An 18,246-nucleotide genomic window follows, 5' to 3' on the forward strand; every position below is an offset into this window, starting at 1 on the left:
TTATATGGTGTTCCCATATGTTCCCCCAGCCCTTGCAAGGCGGAGGCAACTTTCTACAGTTACTATCTGTGTTCCCATTTCACTTCCTCTGCTCTCCAGTGCTTTTTAAAACAGTTTCTCATACTAAATTCTCTCTTAAAATAACTGGTGTAGCTTCTGTTTACTAGGCTAGGCCCCTGCTGAGACAATTGCCCTAGTTGTCATCATCATGGGTGACATCTACTGAGTACTTATTACACACAACACTGTTCCTAGAGCATTACGTGGATCCTCGAGTTCTCCAATCCCGTGAAATTCATAGACGGTTCCTGGAAACTTACAAAAAGAAATGGAGGAAAAAGGAGATTCAGAGAGTTGCCTAACGATTTCACAGCCAGTGAGGAGCTGAGTGGGCATGCTTCTGAATGAATGAAGGAATGAATGACCCAGTCAAGGACTGCAGCCCCTCCCCCTCCCCCGTATGGGCAAACGTCAATCAAGGCACACCGCTGCTCTGTGACGGTCCTCGGGTCCACATCCCCTGGTTTAGAAGCCTTTTAGTTTGCTTTGGTCTCCAGTCTGAACATTTCCAGGTACTGGAGGTCTGGCTCATTCTTAGAGTGCGGCCTGAGCTGGATACGAAACTGCCTTCCCTAAACCTCAGTTCCCTCCCTAGCTTCACCTGCCCTGGTCATCAAACCGCATGGGAAGCCGTGAGCTCCAGCAGGTAGTAGGAGCGCTGTCAGGGACGACCTTGGGTGGTACCCGCAGGAATGCAGGTGTCTGTCACATAAATCCCTGGGCTGCCCTGTCTTCTGCCTGGCAAGACCCTTGAGAGTCCCCGGGAAAGGCAGAGCGCTTACTGAGGACATACTTCAGAGGAAGGAAGCTTCGGGATGTTGGTGGAGGCCTACCCCTGACCAGGGGTTACACCTCTGGTGTGGCGGCTGTTGTGAGTGTCCTTGCTGCGCCCTGGCTGAGGGTGCTCGAGACTAGAGGAGGCCTCCTTCCATCTGCAGGAGAATTACTTCAATTTCCCTCACTCACATGGATGTTTAATTTTATAACATGGCTATTGGGCCCAGAAAAAATCCCCCCAGAGCCCATTATTAACATCCTGAAAATGGAAAGCATAATCTCAGAACAAATAGCTAAAATAATATTTTGCCAGGGGGTTATTTTTGCGTCGTGAAGAGGGAACACTAAACAGTTGCTCCGTCTCCTTCTGTGTGCGGACTTTGGCGGGCTAGAACAAAGGGCCTTAGAATCAAAGGAAACTGAGGCGAACGGGGCAGGCGTGGGGGCAGATTGCATTCTCTTCCAACTTTTGGGTCCTGTCTTCGTGCTGTTGGGAGAGGGAGCCCAGCCTCTACACCCTGCCTGGGTGCTCCGATGTGGTGTTGGGGACCCTGGATTCTTCCCCATCCATTCTGCCTCTTGTATCTGCCAGCTCAGAACATGGCGTCTCTCGGCCAAATAATTTCCCCTCAATAAATCAACTTGTTTAGCTCACCGTGCTCTCTCGGTCACCGCCAGGCTGGGCGCCCACCCACATGATTGAATTTTCTGGACCTTTGGGCTGGCAACTGGTTTGGGATCCAGTTTCTTGGTGCTCAGACGGGGAGGTCGGGTCAGCCTTACCCCAGGGCCAGGGGCAGCTTGGTTCACACACCACCCTGAACACAGAGGCAGGGACAGTAGCTTATCTGTCCCCAGAGCCCCCTCGCCCTCTGCACTGCATTGGTACCGACGGGCTCCACACGCATCGCTTCATGGGTCACTGTGGATTTGCTGTTGGGCTTTCCGGGCCTTACTTTGCCCTTGGAGCGCGGGGGTGCTCCGCAGCCCTGGCCCCTCAGTGTCAGAGGGGCCTGACACGTCACTGCCCCAAAGCAACCCTGATGTGGCAGGCATCTTGAAGTAATGAACTTATCAGGGTATTGGTACAGGCAGCTTTCACTCTGAGACTTTATCCAGAAATGTGTCTTAAAACCATAATCCAGGAATGTAATTTAAATTTTGAATTAATGCACTAAATGACGCAACCGAACAAGCTTCCGATGTGTTGAGTTGAGGAGGTGAGTGGGGATCTTCTAAGGATGCGGGAAGCCGGGCACAGCAAGGGCCCTAATGCAGATTCCCGGCCCAGTGACGCCCTCCGAATTATACGCGAATATGTTAGATGTGGGGTTCAAGAGTCCCCTCCGGAGAGATGCCCCTCCCTCCTGCCACGTTCCCCCTCCTCCCGACCTCCCCCCCCCAAAGCCTCTTCCGCACACGCTTCAAGCTTTATTTCATCCACTTAATGCACTCTGCTCTGTGCTCAGGCACTTAAAATCGCCCATTACTATCACTCTGGCTCTTTTACGGCTTTTTTTATTTGCTCTATCATTTCACAGTCCAGTTGTTCTTTTCGGTCAGGTGGACTATAAAATACTCAGATAACAAGTTCACACTAGAAGCCGACGCCAGGCTCCATCCGTAATGACCACAGACTCTTCTGTTACCAGTGCATCCCAAATCAGCCTCCTTCCCAAAGATTTGGCTTTCCACACTCGTCTGTTGGCTGCGCGGAGGAGATCTCCTTTCACGCTAATATTTTTGTTTTAAATAACCTGTGCCTTTGTCACCCTCACTTTTTAATCACTCCTCTTCTCTAAGGGCATTTGAATCTATCGCGGTGCTTTTAATATTTTTCCTCTCTACGCTGGCATTTTGTAAATGTGAAATAAAATCGGTGATGTCGCTCGCTCTGCGGGGTGTCCGCATTAGCAGGCTACCGGTGTCTGCAGCTTCATGGCACACCTTTACGGGCTCAGTACCCAGGTGGGGAGGGACGGTGGCCAAGAGCATCGGCCCTGGGGCCAAATGACCTGGGGGTCCACTTCACACCATCTGTTCCGTGAGCCTCTGTGAGCCTGTTTCCCATTTCATCTGTGAAATGGGAATCATGCTAGCCCCTCCTGACGACCGTGGAAGCACCCGGTCCATGTAGGTCTCACCACTGCGGGTCGGATGGGAGTGTTTCTCTGCCCCAGGGGCACAGCTCATAGAAGAACAGTCCTTGCTGATCTTGCCTCTGTCTAGACCAGGCAGGGCCCAGCAAAATTCCAAACCCACCATCGCTGCTGCCCTGGCCAAACCCGTGCCTGCCGGCGCGGCTGGTCCTCAGTATCTACCCTCCATGTAAGGAAGTCTGGGCGTCCCTCCCTCATTCAGCTCCGACAGGGCTTTTCCACTTGTGTCGCTTCATTTTATTAACCCAAATTTGCTCTAAAGTTTTTTTTTTTTTTTAGTTTATTTATTTATTTTGAGAAGGAGAGAGAGCACAAACAGAGGAGGGACAGAAAGATGGAGACACAGAATCCCAAGCAGGCTCCACGCCGTCAGAGCAGAGCCCGATGTGGGGTTCGAACCCACGAACCGTGAGATCATGACCTGAGCCGAGATCAAGAGTTGGGCTGAGCCACCCAGGCGCCCCTGAAGTTTATTTTCTAAAAACATCTCCATGGCTTAGAATATCAGTAGAAATCTGGTATCAACCAGATCAAATTCCAGAGTATTATTATTGATATGTTTCTTTGTTTAGCCTTAAACTTTTAAAGTTTAGCCTGTATACCAGGCTAAAGGTGAGGTGCCCGGTAAGTACTCTTAACTTGTAAAACCTTGCAAGGTGGGCGTTGTTTTCACCCATTATACAGATAAGGAAAATCGGGGCTGAGAGACTGAAAGTTCTTGCAAGGTCGTCAAGCAGCTGGAAAGCAAGTGGCAATGAGTGTCAGCTTAAGCCTGCCTGACTTTCGCTGTCGTCTACGGCCTCCCAAATCTGCCACCTGGGAGAGAGCTTCATCTCTTACGTCTCACGGTCCCTCGTGATTTCACTCAGGCTGGCCCCTCATTTCCCACAGCCGCCCGGACTCCTGAGGCTGTGGGTCAGAATGTGCCAGTGGATCCGGGCAGTGTTGGAGAGGCTGAGGCATCAGCTCTGGGTATGAAGGGTGGAGTATTTATTACCTGCAACCATTCTTCACATCGAACCCCAGCCACGCTGATTATCGGCTGGAATGTAACATGGCTGTATCTAATGACAGCAGTACATCGTATCACACAAATCTCATTTTGCATAAAATTTGGGAAATTATCCCTCTGAAGTCATCCAACTAAAAATAATAATCCAAAAGGGAGATGATTCTCTCTTGCATCTTATTTTTCTCCCAGATATGGATTGTGTCCTTTCCTGAATAGAAAGCACCTTGAAAATAATACATAAATTTATCAGTAGGACGTGAAATCTACTTATTATCTCAGATAACTACATTGACTTATAATAGACCCCCATCCATCTCTAAAAATTATTTGAGGTGACTTCTGGTAACAAATATACAGATGCCAAGATCATTACAGCAAGTAAAAAGAAATGTAAAGGCTGTAGATTTGGAGCGGATTCAGCCGCGTGAGCTCCTCCCAAGAGGGCCGTGTCCAACGGAGGTTAATCAGGACAGTGCTGGTCACTATGGCTGCCATTTGTTAACACATGCTCTGTTCCGGTTGTTTCATATCTGCTGTTTCACTGAAACCCCCTCCTCCCCCCAACCAGCTTGTAGGTGGGTATTATTGCTCCTGATTTCAAGATGGCGTGAGTGCCCAGTGGTTATGGTAATTCGCCTCGTCCCTTAACTGCTGAGAGTTTGAGGAACGCTCTGTCTGACTGTGGGACTGGCTTACAGCAGCTTGACAAAACTCTCCTTGGCACCCCCTGGCCCCCCACATCCAGAAACTCTCCCTTTCCAGACTCCACTTCTTGGGCCACGTGCTCCTTCCTCTGCTTGTTCCTCAGGGTTGACCCGTGCCCCCAGGTCCTTTGTTGATCTTCCACCCACTCCTCTGGCCTTACCATTTTGGGGTCTGCCACACTTCCTGTCCTGGGCTGGTTCCAGAAGGTACCACTGCCTCCTTGGGTCACAGGGCAGTTCTGTCCTGCAGCTTCCCACCCCTCTGCTGAGCTGGTCTACTTCTCAGCACCCAGAATGCCGTCCTGGTTGCCCTCATTGCCCCGAGCTGGCCTCGGTCTAGTCCTCAGTCCACCACCTAGCCACAGCCTCTCTTAGGGACTCACCGTGTCTCCCCTAAACCCTCAATTCATTTGTTGAAATACTAACCGCCTATGGGATGGGAGGAGGAGGAGGGGATGTGGGGAGGTGATTAGGTCATGAGGGGGAACCCTCATGGATGGCATTAGTGCCCGTATAAAAGAGACCCCAGAGAGGTCTCTCGCCCTCTCGACCACGTGAAGATACAAGGAGAAAATGGCTGTCTGCAACCCGGAAGAGGGTCTCATCACAACGTGTCTGTGTGGGCACCCTGATCTTAGACTTCCTGCTGCCAGAACTGTGAGCAGTAAGTGTATGTTGTTGCCGAACCACTCAGTCCATGGTATTCTATTGCAGTAGCTGAAGCTAACACACCGGCCAACCCAGCCCCGTTTCCACGGAGACACCAGCACTCCACCGTTGCCCCTGGGTGGCCTGCTTATTGGGACATAGGTGAGCATGTATTGAGTAACTGAACGAATCACCCAGTGATGGAAATGAATGGATGACTGGCAGAAGCCATAGGCTCTGCCTGGGGGGTCGGGGGGCACATCACACACGCAAGATCACACCCCTGAACCCAGAGCCAAGTTTGTCAGTCTCTAAGCTTTGGGCTCTTTTCTCTGCTCCCTGGCCCCGCGGCATGCTGTGACCTCTTGGGCTGCACACAGACCCGCAGACCTCTGGGTGTGAGGCACAGGGTCCCACCCATCCTGCATCCCACGGGGACAGTGCGTCCAAGAGCAGTGCAGAGTGGCAGCACTATCCTGCCTTTGCCACTCCCACGTTTCACACAGGCTCCCTGGCCAGGGAAAAGTCTAACCATTGCCATTATCTGGAAGGCTGGGCACAGCCCAGTGCCCTAATTCCTACCCCAGGACGCACCTGCCGAGGTACCACCAGCCTGTCCTCTGCGGAAGGTAACGGGGTTCAGAACAGGACCAGCCCTGGCTCTCCCCAGTTTCCAGAACTGTCTCTGCTCCAGCAAGTGACAGAATATTCCCCAAGAGTCACACTTGGCTTCCTTGTAATGCCCACTCAATACACCGGTTTGATGGAAACATCACAAATCCATTTTGTGAAAGCCAATGATATTTGCACCCAAGAATTCAATAATAGGACATGAAACTCAGGGAAAGAAATAATCAAATTGTCCATCCAGAGTGGAGTTAAAATTGTCATAAACATTGATCCTTCGTTGCAGGGAACAGAAATAATAAACAGTTCCTGAAATTGCATAGCTGCAGAGATTTCATTCTCTAATTGTCAAAAAGCATTAAACATCAACTATTTATTTTGCAGCAGAAGAAGCAAAAACAGACTTCAGTGCATCCCTTCACCAGAGGTTGCCTCTAATTGTCATGCATAGATTGAGCCAGAGGTTACTGAGAAAAATTGTTTGCATTTATTAATCAAAAGGAGTCAAAGGCACACAAGATATCATCAAGGCTCCCTTGTGCTGGGGGGAGGCTGACTGCGAACATTCCTGATGAAGTGTTTGCAGAGTGTTTGCAAGCTGTTCAGGGCCTTTTTTCTTCGCAGGTGCAAACCTTTCCGTTGGAAACATCAAAGAAACAATTGAAAATTAAACATGGTAAACATCGCGAAACAGGTTTCAATCTTCCACTTTTTAAGACAATGGGAGAGGGGAAGAATTAATTTCAAGGAAGTATTTGTGTTCTTTGGAAATTCATTTGGGCCCAATAGCATTTCACAGTTGTGTAGGAATTGCTGTTCACTCCTCTTTTCCTCTCTTTGGCCCCTTTTGTTTTTTAAAAATAAGCAAGTTGAACTACTCCCGAGATGGCTTTTGCTCCCAAGCATCCATGCATAGATAATCATCTTGCTTGGCCTGTTTGATCAGTAGAATAAGTCAGAACTGCTCGGGTAAAGTCGGTGGTGGAAAATAGGTTAAGGGGAGAAGAATTCTTTTCTGGTAACGGTGAGAACTTTAGGAGCAAACACAGCCTCCCTGAATTTTGCTACTGAATAATGTATTTTAATACACTCATTGTAGGTATCTTTTAATATGTTGGTTTTCTGTAATTGCTCTCCCCGCCTCCACTCCATTTGGCTTTAAACTCCTCTCCACGCAAGATAAATTAAATGAAAATACAGCCAGCATATATTATTTTGTTTGAGCTAAATGTTAGAAGCATGTTTTTTATATTTTGTTTTTAACCAGTATCTGGCTTATGGGCGTCGTATTCAACCAGTGATATTTCCTGCACCATCTGAGTTACATACTAATAACCTTTTCCCCTAAGGTCTATTAATTTTATACATCCTGGACAGGAGATCGACTTTCTCAAACGGTATGCAAGGTCACTCACGTTAATAGAAATATAACCCTTTATTGTGCTCCATAAAGTGGCAATGTAACATGAATTCTGTATCGGTATTTTTTAGTAAATAATAACGCTGAAGGTTTTGATTGGAAATATTTATTGAGGGACTCGGTTATTCTGTCCATCATTCAAGTCTAATGCATATACAACTATTCTATTTGTATTTTAAATCCTCGGCTTATATGACTCCAGTGGGCAGGGAATGGAATATTTGCTACAGAAAACTCAGTATGGAGGAGACCAGACGGGCCTTAACCTTGGGGGTTGCCTTCGGCCCCCACCTCCTGGGATGGCTGTATTTGATGCTTGTTCTGTACACATCAGGTGCGGCAGGACAGGTATGGCCTGCTGTCTACCTGGCCAGCGCCACTTCCACAAGTACTGATGGAATGTCTGTTGAAATGTGGGCCTGAATATCAGTCTTCCTTCTTTGCTGGAGCGCCTGCTTCCAGAAGCAACTCTGGGTGAACAATAATTTATGTTAAAAGCTCCATTGACCTTACAGAATGTTTTCAAAAAGCTGTAACTGGAAATCTAGAAATATTTTCTTTGACTTGAAAGCAATGATTCAGGACTGCTCCTAGGTCTCTCCCCGCACCTCCCCCCCCACCCAGCTCAGCACTGAAATGGCAAGAAGAACTGATACTGCAAAATACAACGTGTCGCCAAACAGAACCATCCACATAGCCCCTAAGTGCCTGAGCCAAGAGTCACGGCCTTGGGGACACACAGCTTCATGGACGTAGTTCCTGGGCTTCTGCTCTCAGATTTGGGGACGTGTTCTGTTGTCTTTTCGATTGTACCCTTCTGCTGGCTCTCAGCTACAGAGATGCTAGGGACCACGGCAGCGTTAGTCAGCAGCGGGCAGACTTGTGGTGTAGCCTCGTACCCCAAGGGAAAGAGAAGAAAGGCTCAGCTAGTGACAAATCCATCTCTCGTTGCTCTAAATCTGGTCCGTTTCTTTAGGTTGAGAAGGCAGCCAAGTCTGAATGCGCAAAAGCAACGGTGTTTTGGCCTTTTAATCAGGAAGAGGAGTCTCAGGCTTCTCCACTGTATTCAGACAGGCAATGACTTTGAGGCTTTTTCTCTTTGAAACTCGGTAACCAGGTTTGCGTTGCCCCGAGAGTAGTTCAGAAATGCCCTCTCTATTCTTTCGTTGCTTTTGCTCTCCCGGGTGTGATCTTTTAACACAAGGCCCCACGTTGTTCAAACAGCACAAGGAAAGCGGAGAAAATCGGCAACGGGACCGGAGGGTCATTTTGTAAAAAGCTTACTTTGTCACTTTATTACAACTTCCGACCCGGAGCCGTGTTAACTTCTCAGCTAAGGGAAGGCCAGGGTCCTATAAAATCGCTGCAACGCCTGAAAGAAAAATCTTCAGAAGAGTAAATTTTTCATGCCTACAGGGCATCCCTCAAGTGTGTGTCAACCACGTGTCACCTGCCTGACTGCTCAGATACCCCTTGCACTACATCCGCAGGTGCCCCCGACTCCGGCCACTCACATCTTCATCCGGTATCATGATGCAACACCGGACGAGGTCACTGGACGAACACTCGTTCAGACTGTCAGCCCCTCAAGTTCCCCAGTAATTTACTTGTTCAAGATGCCCCGGAGGCTGCGTTCTGATGCTGGAGACAGTAGGCGGAGAGCACAGTGTTGGTGAGAGAGGCCTGTCCTGGGGAGGGGGCCCAGCTGGAAGGCCATTCACATCCCGCGAGCCTGCCCAGGCAATAGGAGGTGCGGCCTTCGTGCACCTAGTGATGAAGGTTAAGTGTACGGTAGCTCCGTTTATTTGCTAGGTTAAGAATTTTGGTGACTTCTTTTCAAAGACTTCCTTCAGGGGCCCTGAGGGGCTCAGTCCGTTGAGCATCTGTTCTTGATTTCAGCTCAGGTCATGATCTCATGATTCATGAGATCGAGCCCCACATCAGGCTCTGTGCTGACAGTGCAGAGTCTGCTTGGGATTCTCTCTGTCCCTCTCTCTCTGGCCCTCCTTCCCTCTCTCTCCCTCAAAATAAATAAATAAAAAAAGACTTCCTTCAGAGAGGAGAGAAGTTCTGCCCGGATACACAGTTAAAGTGTGTTCAGTGAGAAAGGTTGTGTTTCTTCGGAGAGCCGTAGGCCCCATACGGATCAAGAAATATGAATTCCACTTTACATGGAGCACAGTGACTTGACCCAGGATGAAAAGTCAACGTGTAGAGTTTCCAAACATTTCATACGCCTCCTGAGACTTGAAAATGATTAAATTCTGGAGAGAGTAAAATTTCTATTCAACTAAAAGAATACAGGATCACTCCCTTTTCATGGTTCTAAGATGATTTGCTGTGTGACCAAAGGGGAAAATGTTCACCCCTCCATTTGTTTTGTAGGAAACAGTTGCTGAGTACCTACTGTGTGATAAGCCCTGCGCTAATTTTTAGACGTGAAAATGAAAACACATGGTCCTTCTTCTTGACTGGGGTTATGTCCCAGAGGGAAGACTAGCATGAGGTCAGGAAGACATTCATGTACGAGTGTCACTGGGCTTCAAAGTCCCCATCGCGCTAGACACCAGGGGGCTGCGGGGGATGAGAGAGAGCATCTCTGACTTCACGGGGTGCAGGTGTCCTGCCTGAGACCCAGACACGAAACAAAGGGTTATCTAGTGACTTAATGATGACCGTGGCCAGTGCCGGGAGCACGTGGCACATGGCGCCCATCCTAGCGCAAGCTCTGCGACAAAGTGACGCAAGTGACAGCAAGAAGAAAAAAAAAATTCAGAATTAGATTGTGTGGTCTCGTACTGTCTTTGTATTTCCTTCCATTTTGCAAGCACCATCAGCGTCCCAGTGTTTTACGCCTCTGGAAGTCTCGCTCTGGTCCTCGGCTGGTCCTGAGCAAGGGACCAGCGCAGGCATGGCCACAGGGACCAACTCGAGAACTCTGAACATTGCTCTGAGGCCGGGGGAGTCTTAGGCAGCTGAGTGGTACTGTCGGATTTGCAGCTTGGAGTCTCCCTCGCCCCCCACCCCATCTTCTGTGTCTCTGGGGGAGATGNTTTGCAAGGTGTGATGTTGGAGGCAGGGCGTTCTAGGCAGAGGGAGAAGGGTGTGAGCTGGGGGCGCAGCGGGGACAGGAGGGGATGGTGGTGCAGGGCGGGCCTGGGGTGAGAGGATGTGGATGATCAGAAAGCTCAGTCTGGCGGTAACGAGGAGGCTGGGAGGTGAGAACCAGGACAGTGGCCATGGGCTGGAGCTGACGGCCATTGCCAATGGCAGGAAGAGGAACAGCAGATTTTAACAAATAGGACTAAGGCCTTGTTACGAAGGGGGACAGGTCACCTTCAGTCATGGACGCCACTGCCCTGGCCCTCTCTCACGAGCCTCTGAGCCTCTTGAGAGTGGCATGTTCACTGATATACCCCCAACACCTCACATATGGTCAGCTATATCATGTGCACTTAAGAAAGTGAAGTGGGGGCGCCTGGGTGGCTCAATCAGTTAAGCGTCCGACTCTTGATTTCGGCTCAGGTCATGATCTCATGGTTTGTGGGATGAAGCCCCACATTGGGCTCTGTGCTGACAGCAGGGGATTGGGATTCTCTCTCTGCCCCTCCCCCGTCTCCAGCCCATGCGTGAGCACTCTCTCTCTCTCTCTCTCAAAATAAATAAATATTAGAAAAAAGAAAGTGAAGCTCGGCCCCACTGATGGGCAGACTAAGATGTTCCCAGTGAAATACAAGCTGTATTTCTAACGGGTCGTGACAATACTGCTTTAATGATTGTTCTATCCAGGGTCCTGGTTGAGTCCAGGAAAGACTTCTGTGCAATGGTTCGAGGGGATTACTGCTCTCTTGCTAATGACAGCCCACTCCCCACTTTAGTCGTCCCACTTTTCAACAAAGATTAGTGAGAGATCCCAGTCACTGAACTGCCCCCCTCCCCTGTCTTGATAGCATCCACCTGGGTCTGACCCCCTTTCCCCCAGGCCCTCCTTAGACCCTTAGAGTGCGGGGTTAGCAGCTGGCCAGAGATGGGTCCAGTGCTATTACTCACCAGCTGGAGAGCTTTGGGAGAGTTACTTGACCTCTTTAAATTTCAGCCTCCTCGTCAGTAAAATGGAGATAATACCTTCCACCTGGAGTTGTTAATGAGGGCGAAATGCTATAACGCACTTTCAGAATTCGGCACACGGCTCCCAGCAAGGACGCTATGCTTGATCCGCGGTAGTTCATGGGACCTTATTATGTTGGAAGCGCCTTCACGCCTACTGTGGCTCTGAAATAAGTGTGTCTGCAATACACAAAATTGGGGATTTTTCCAAGTATTTGTTTGGAGACTATTTGAATGGCATTTTCTGGGAGTCTAGGCACCTTCACCCCGAAGGACTTACTCCTGAAGACCTCTACAGAAAAGAAAGGCACCCAACAGACAGAATGACGGGTGTTTTTGTCAAGCCATGTCTTGTTTCTTGTTCTGTTTTTGAATGGTTGAATTCCTGAGTGATCAATTACTACTGCCTGGAAAAACCTTTCCAGATGGTACTCAGTGCCTCCAAAGAAGTGCCTGTACTAATAAAAAGTTACATCCGCTTTAACGCATGTGGCACGGAACAATTTATGAGGGTTCAGTCGGAGCTGAGACAGGTTCAAGTTAGCCCCACTCCCCGCCTCCCCCCGACGCCCAAAGTGAAAAGGGGTTTGAGCCACGTGGAGACTCAAGGTTGCCAGAGTCTACAGAATGAACTGCGTCGGGTTCCCTGGAGCTGGAATGTGTCTGTCTCTGCCTGTGAAAGCTTGAAAGCTGCTACGTGGGGAAGAAGCCATGTCTTCAACATGTGATGGACTCCTTGCTTCTTGGAAGAAAGTCTGTTACGGACTGAAGGTTTGTGTCCCACCCCCAACCCCAAATTCATGGACTGAAATCTGACCCTTGGTGGGGCCCTGGGAGGTGACAAGGTCACCTAATCACTAATGGGACGTGTGCCCTTCAAGAGGGTCCCCCTCACCCCTTTGGCCACCAGAGGACCCAGCCAAATGTCATCTACGACCCCGGAGGCAAATTCTCACCACTGAGTCTGTGGGTGCCTGGATGTTGGACTTCCAGCCTCGAGAATGGTGGGAAATAAATGTCTGTTGTTTATGAGCCCCTCCCCCCTCCCCAGCCTGTGAACAAAGAAAGTCTCTTCCAGAATCAAGAGCAATAGATGCAGTTTAAAAACAAGCTGACATCCCATCCCTGTTTTATCTCATGTTAACTCATAATCAAAAGGCCCAGTGACGTTATCCACTCCAACTCAACAACAAGCGAGTCACCTCCTTCCACGGCAACCAGCTCTTGCAGACTTTTCAGCGCGTGTTACCATATTGGGGCTGACACGTTTGGCGCCATAAAATATTAGAGTCCCAAATATCAAATACTATTTCAACCAAGTCCTAATGAGTATGAGACAGCTTTTCTGACTTGAAGTCCTGGCCACAAAAAGACAAGGTGTAAACACCAGCAATGGAGGCAGAGCGAGAAAATGCTGGAAGACTCCTGTTCGTCAAGTTCCATGGAGACTGTTTTGCGGAAGGTGTCAATGCTTCCAGATTTCCATTTTTCCCCTCAGGGTGTATGTTTAGAAGAAAATTCATTATTTCTTTTGTCATGAAATAAGTCACCATTATTGAAGATTTGAGGCACACAGTAAAATAGAAAACAAAGGAAAAGTGGTCACGTAGTTCTTCTTTGGTGGGTTTCTGCCCACTTCCTTTTCTTGTTTTTCCTCCATAATTTAGATTTTATTGTGTGTGCAAGTTTCCATTTTCTTTCTTTCTTTAAAATTTCTTTTATTTATTTTGAAAAATTCTTAAGGTTTATTTATTTTGAGACAGAGAGAGAGAAAGTGGGGAAGAGACAGAGAGGGAGGGAGACACAGAATCGGAAGCAGGCTCAATTGCCAGCACAGAGCCCAACATGGGGCTCAAACCCACGAGCTGTGAGATCATGACCTGAGCTGAAGTCAGAGGTTTAACCGACTGAGCCACCCAGGAGCCCCTTCTTTTATTTTAGAGAGAGAGAGGGACAGAAGAAAAGAGAGAGAGAATCTCAAGCAGGCTCCATGCTGAGCCCCATGCAGGGCTCAGTCTCACGGCCCTGAGATCATGACCTGAACTAAAATCAAGAGTTGGACACTCAGCTGACTGAGCCACCCAGGCTCCTCTGCATTTTCAATGAGCATCACAGGATATAATTCTATTCTAGCTCTTAGGTATTTTTCATAAATATCATTTTATACATTTCCAAATATTCCTTTGAGTGGATGTGCTATAGTTGACACGACCATTCTCCTACTGCTTTAGAATCAGGTGGTTTCCCATCTTTTCCCATTAAACATACACAGCAACTTATTTGTGCATTAAGGGGTTTTATATTTTAAATTATTTGCTTGACTCAAGGATGAAATATGGGATTACTAGGTTTAAAAGTGGGTGAGATCTCAGGGCTCTTGAGGCCCATGGTGCATTTGCTGGTGTTTATCTCGTAAATCACTAACTGTGGGTGGCTGAGGCAGCCAGAGGACTTTGTCACATCAGCCACCTGATCGAGTCCACCATTTGCTGGGTCTCTCAATGGAGGGCCCTGGGCTAACCTCTGTGAGAGGAAAAGAATTGACGACGCACTTCTTGACCTCGAGTGGCACTTATTCTATCAGCTGGGGGTCCCCAGTAGAACATTCGTCCGTCATCGTCACCATCTTCACGCCCATTCTTTCCTCTGGGGCTAGTTCTCTCCCGCTGCTCCCCATCCCCCAACCTCCTGATCCAGTCTCTGTTCTTTGAGCGCCGTGTGGCCCATGGGTCTGGCCTCTGGGAACTGGACTGCCTGGGGTTCCCGGGACTCCGATTTGGGGTTGGGTCAGCGGACCGCATAGACAGAGTGGTAGACGTAGGAGAGCGCCCCCTCCCCACCCCCATCACAGTGCTGGTGGCTCCTGCGGCTGCAGCTGCTGTGAGAGGTCCCTCTTCCAAGCTCTTGCTGGGCCCTGGTAGCATCAGTCTCTCCCTTCGCTCCTCTGCTTCGGGGTCAAGAACGGTGATTTTACGCAGCCCATCTCTGGGACTCTTCGCCATGAAGCGTCTCTGCAAAGAGAACCTTCACGAAGCTCTCCTCCAGTTGAGTCCTCCGTCTGACTCTTTCATCTGTTTCCTTCAGGCAGATGCACCTCCTCCCTCAGCTTCGAGCCACGGTCCCTTCCCAGCACCCACCCGCCCGGCCAGTCCCAAACTCTGGTGACACTGAGCTGTCTGCTCACCCCAGGCCAGCAGCCAAGGTGCTCAAAATCAGCACATGACGCCGCCTGCTGATCCTTTTCCGAACGTCTTCGGCATAGCGCCTTTTCCTCATCTCGCAATAGCCATGTCCCCCGGACCCACAGCCTTCCTCTCTGCTGGTCACTGGGCGCTGTACACTCTCTGTCACCCTCTGTGTGCCTGGCCTCAGCCGCTGATACCTCCCACATGCTGACGGGATTCTGGCTGCATCGGTTTCCCCTCTGTTCCTTAAAGGTATCAACCTCGGGGCGCCTGGGGGGCTCCGTCGGTTAAGCGTCCGACTTCGGCTCAGCTCATGATCTCGCAGTTGGTAAGTTCGAGCCCCACATACGGCTCTGTGCTGACAGCTGGGAGACTGGGGCTGCTTCAGATTCTGTGTCTCCCTCTCTCTCTGCACCCCACTTCCACTCGTACTCTGTCTCTCTCTCTCCAAAATAAACACACATTTAAAAAACTTAAAAAATAAGGTATCAAGCTCCTAACTGGCTCCCTCCCTGAGAAAAGCGTTGCCCTCCTGTGCCCACGAGCTGCCGGCCCACGCGCTCCGAGGCCCCCCTTACACTAGGAACGCAGCGTCCTTGCTTCTGTGCACAGCAGCTCCCCACCTCGNTGGCTGCATCGGTTTCCCCTCTGTTCCTTAAAGGTATCAACCTCGGGGCGCCTGGGGGGCTCCGTCGGTTAAGCGTCCGACTTCGGCTCAGCTCATGATCTCGCAGTTGGTAAGTTCGAGCCCCACATACGGCTCTGTGCTGACAGCTGGGAGACTGGGGCTGCTTCAGATTCTGTGTCTCCCTCTCTCTCTGCACCCCACTTCCACTCGTACTCTGTCTCTCTCTCTCCAAAATAAACACACATTTAAAAAACTTAAAAAATAAGGTATCAAGCTCCTAACTGGCTCCCTCCCTGAGAAAAGCGTCGCCCTCCTGTGCCCACGAGCTGCCGGCCCACGCGCTCCGAGGCCCCCCTTACACTAGGAACGCAGCGTCCTTGCTTCTGTGCACAGCAGCTCCCCACCTCGTGTCCTGCCTTTTAGCCCCTTTTTGCCCAGTCATGCAATCCGACCCCCTCGCTTCTGCAGCACCAATCTCTTCTGTCCCCTGGATCATCTCCACGAACATATAAGAAGGTTGGAGCATCTGCCATGGTCAATGCTGCCGCCCAAACCCCAGCCCTGACCTCACAGCTCCCTGCTCTGCTCCCGTCACATGGAAGCTTCTTGGAGGTGCTGGCGTGGCGGACACTTCCTCCCCTTCCATCGTCTCCCCAGCCGTCTCCCCACCTAGGCTCTTGCTCCAGGATCCCCCGAAAATGTTCTTGTCAGAGTTATCAGCAACCTTCCAAACCGCCCAGCACAGTGGTCTCCTGTCCTCAGTTCATTTAATGGGTTAGCATGTCTGAGACTCTCTCCTTGGAAGCATCTTTCATCTTCTCTTGGCTTCAAGGTTGCCCCACTCACCGATGGCTTCTCCCCAGTCTCCACTGCTGGCTTCTCTTCTTCCGTTAGCATCTACCTGTGTGTGGAGGCCAGCAAGCTGAGACTTCGTCTTTATCTGTGTCGCCCTCTTACTAATTTCAATGGCTTCCGATGCTACCAGTGGGCTGATAAGACACCAGGTTTATGGGTCCAGGCCCAACCTCTCCCTCGGGCACATGCATCCAGCTGTTCACCAGATGTCTCCAGGCACCTCCAACTTCCTCTGGCCAAACAAACCCTTTTTTTTTTTTAAGTTTATTTATTTTTGAGAGAAAGAGAGAGACAGAGCATGAGTGTAAAGACACAGATTGAGAGGGAGACACAGAATCCAAAACAGGCTCCAGGCTCTGAGCTGTCGGCACAGAGCTCGGCGCGGGGCTCAGTCTCACGAACCTGAGATCATGACCTGAGCCGAAGTCAGATGCTTAAGCGACTGAGCCTCCCAGGTGCTCCCCAAACAAACTCTTGATTTTACACTTGTCCTTCCTCAACGCGCACATGGAGTCACACACTGGGAGCGAAACACGGGTGTTTCTCCTCTAGCCTTTTTCCCTGCAAAGACCTGCTCCACCACCCGCCGCTCGCTCCCACTTCGCCCCACTTGTTCTGGATTCGTCTTTCCCTGCCTCTCCCACGCGGGGGGCTCCACCTCCAAACTACTTCCCCAGTCCATGCCCATGGCTCCATCTCCCTGCTCCCACTTCATCCAACAGATGTTTATGCCTCACCTGGATAGGGACAGTGAGGATTAGGAGTAACCAGTCCCCCTGAGTCCATTACGACTGAGGGGCTCAAGGATCGTTCAAGACACATCTTCCTACGTCATTGCCATGTGTTCAACTCTCCACCCAACGGAGTCCCCGTGCACTGGGAATAAAATTCAAACCTATGGTCTGGCCTCTAAGAGCCTACTTGTGCTGCTAGTGCCCACCGTCCTGTGACTTCAGCTACCAACCCCCCCACCCCACCCCCGCTGCCCATTTGCCAACATGGCCCTGGTCTTTCTTCTCTTCTTCAGGCTCGTTAACTCCTCGCTGCCTCTGGGCCTCTGCACCTGTGGTTCCTCTGCTGGGAATGCACGATCTTCAGAGCATCTCAGGCTGGCTCCTTCTGGCTGTTCAGGTGACAGATCAGATGGCACCTCTTCCTTGAGGCCCTCCCTGACTAGCTCACCTGCTCTTGTCTCTGCCTTCTGTATGCGTTTTCTTTATACGTTTTCTGTATGGCCTGTATCCTCCGACCTGAACCCCCTTTTTTTTTTTTTGTTTCTTTGCCCTCTCCTGCCCCACAAGACCATGCGCTCAGGAGCATGGAGATCTGTTTTGTGTATTCGCAGCAAGGTCCCCCACCCAGACAGTGTTGGACAGACAGTATGTGCTCAAAATGTTGTGTTCACTAGCACTTGAACTCAGCACTCATCTAAATAACTTTAGCTTCAATAGCTACAACATGCGGAAGGTAAGACATGTGCTCTGTGCCCTGGAAAGGAGCTCAGAGCCAGCTGTTGTATTCAAGGCACTCAATGAGTTTGGGAAGGAGAGGTTGTTACCCCATCTTACAGATGAGGAAACTGAGGCTCACAGAGATTGGGTCACTTGCCCAGGGTCACACAGGGAATAGCAGAGACAGCACTGGCCTCGGCAGTACTGTTTTGCTACAGCCCAAGTCCAGTTGTGACCTGGGGTGGCTGTGACATCACAGCTATTAGATGTTTCTCACCCCTGTAATAACAGTATGTGACAAGTTGGCTGGACCACAGTGCCCAGATATTTGGTCAAACATTGTTCTTCTGGACTTTTCTGTGAATGTGTTTTTCAGAAGAGATTGGTATTTAAATCAGTAGACTTTGGGGCGCCTGGGTGATTCAGTCAGTTGGGCATCCAACTTCAGCTCCAGTCATGATCTCACAGTTCATGAGTTTGAGCCCCGCATTGGCCTCTGTGCTGACAGCTCAGAGCCTGGAGCCTGCTTCAGATTCTGTGTCTCCCTCTCTCTCTGCCCCTCCCCTGCTCGTGCTCTCTCTCTCTCAAAAATAAATAAACATTTAAAAAAATT

The sequence above is a fragment of the Crocuta crocuta genome, unplaced genomic scaffold, assembly GCF_008692635.1.
Source record: "Crocuta crocuta isolate KB4526 unplaced genomic scaffold, BGI_CrCroc_1.0 scaffold466, whole genome shotgun sequence".
NCBI classification, from domain to species: Eukaryota; Metazoa; Chordata; class Mammalia; order Carnivora; family Hyaenidae; genus Crocuta; species Crocuta crocuta.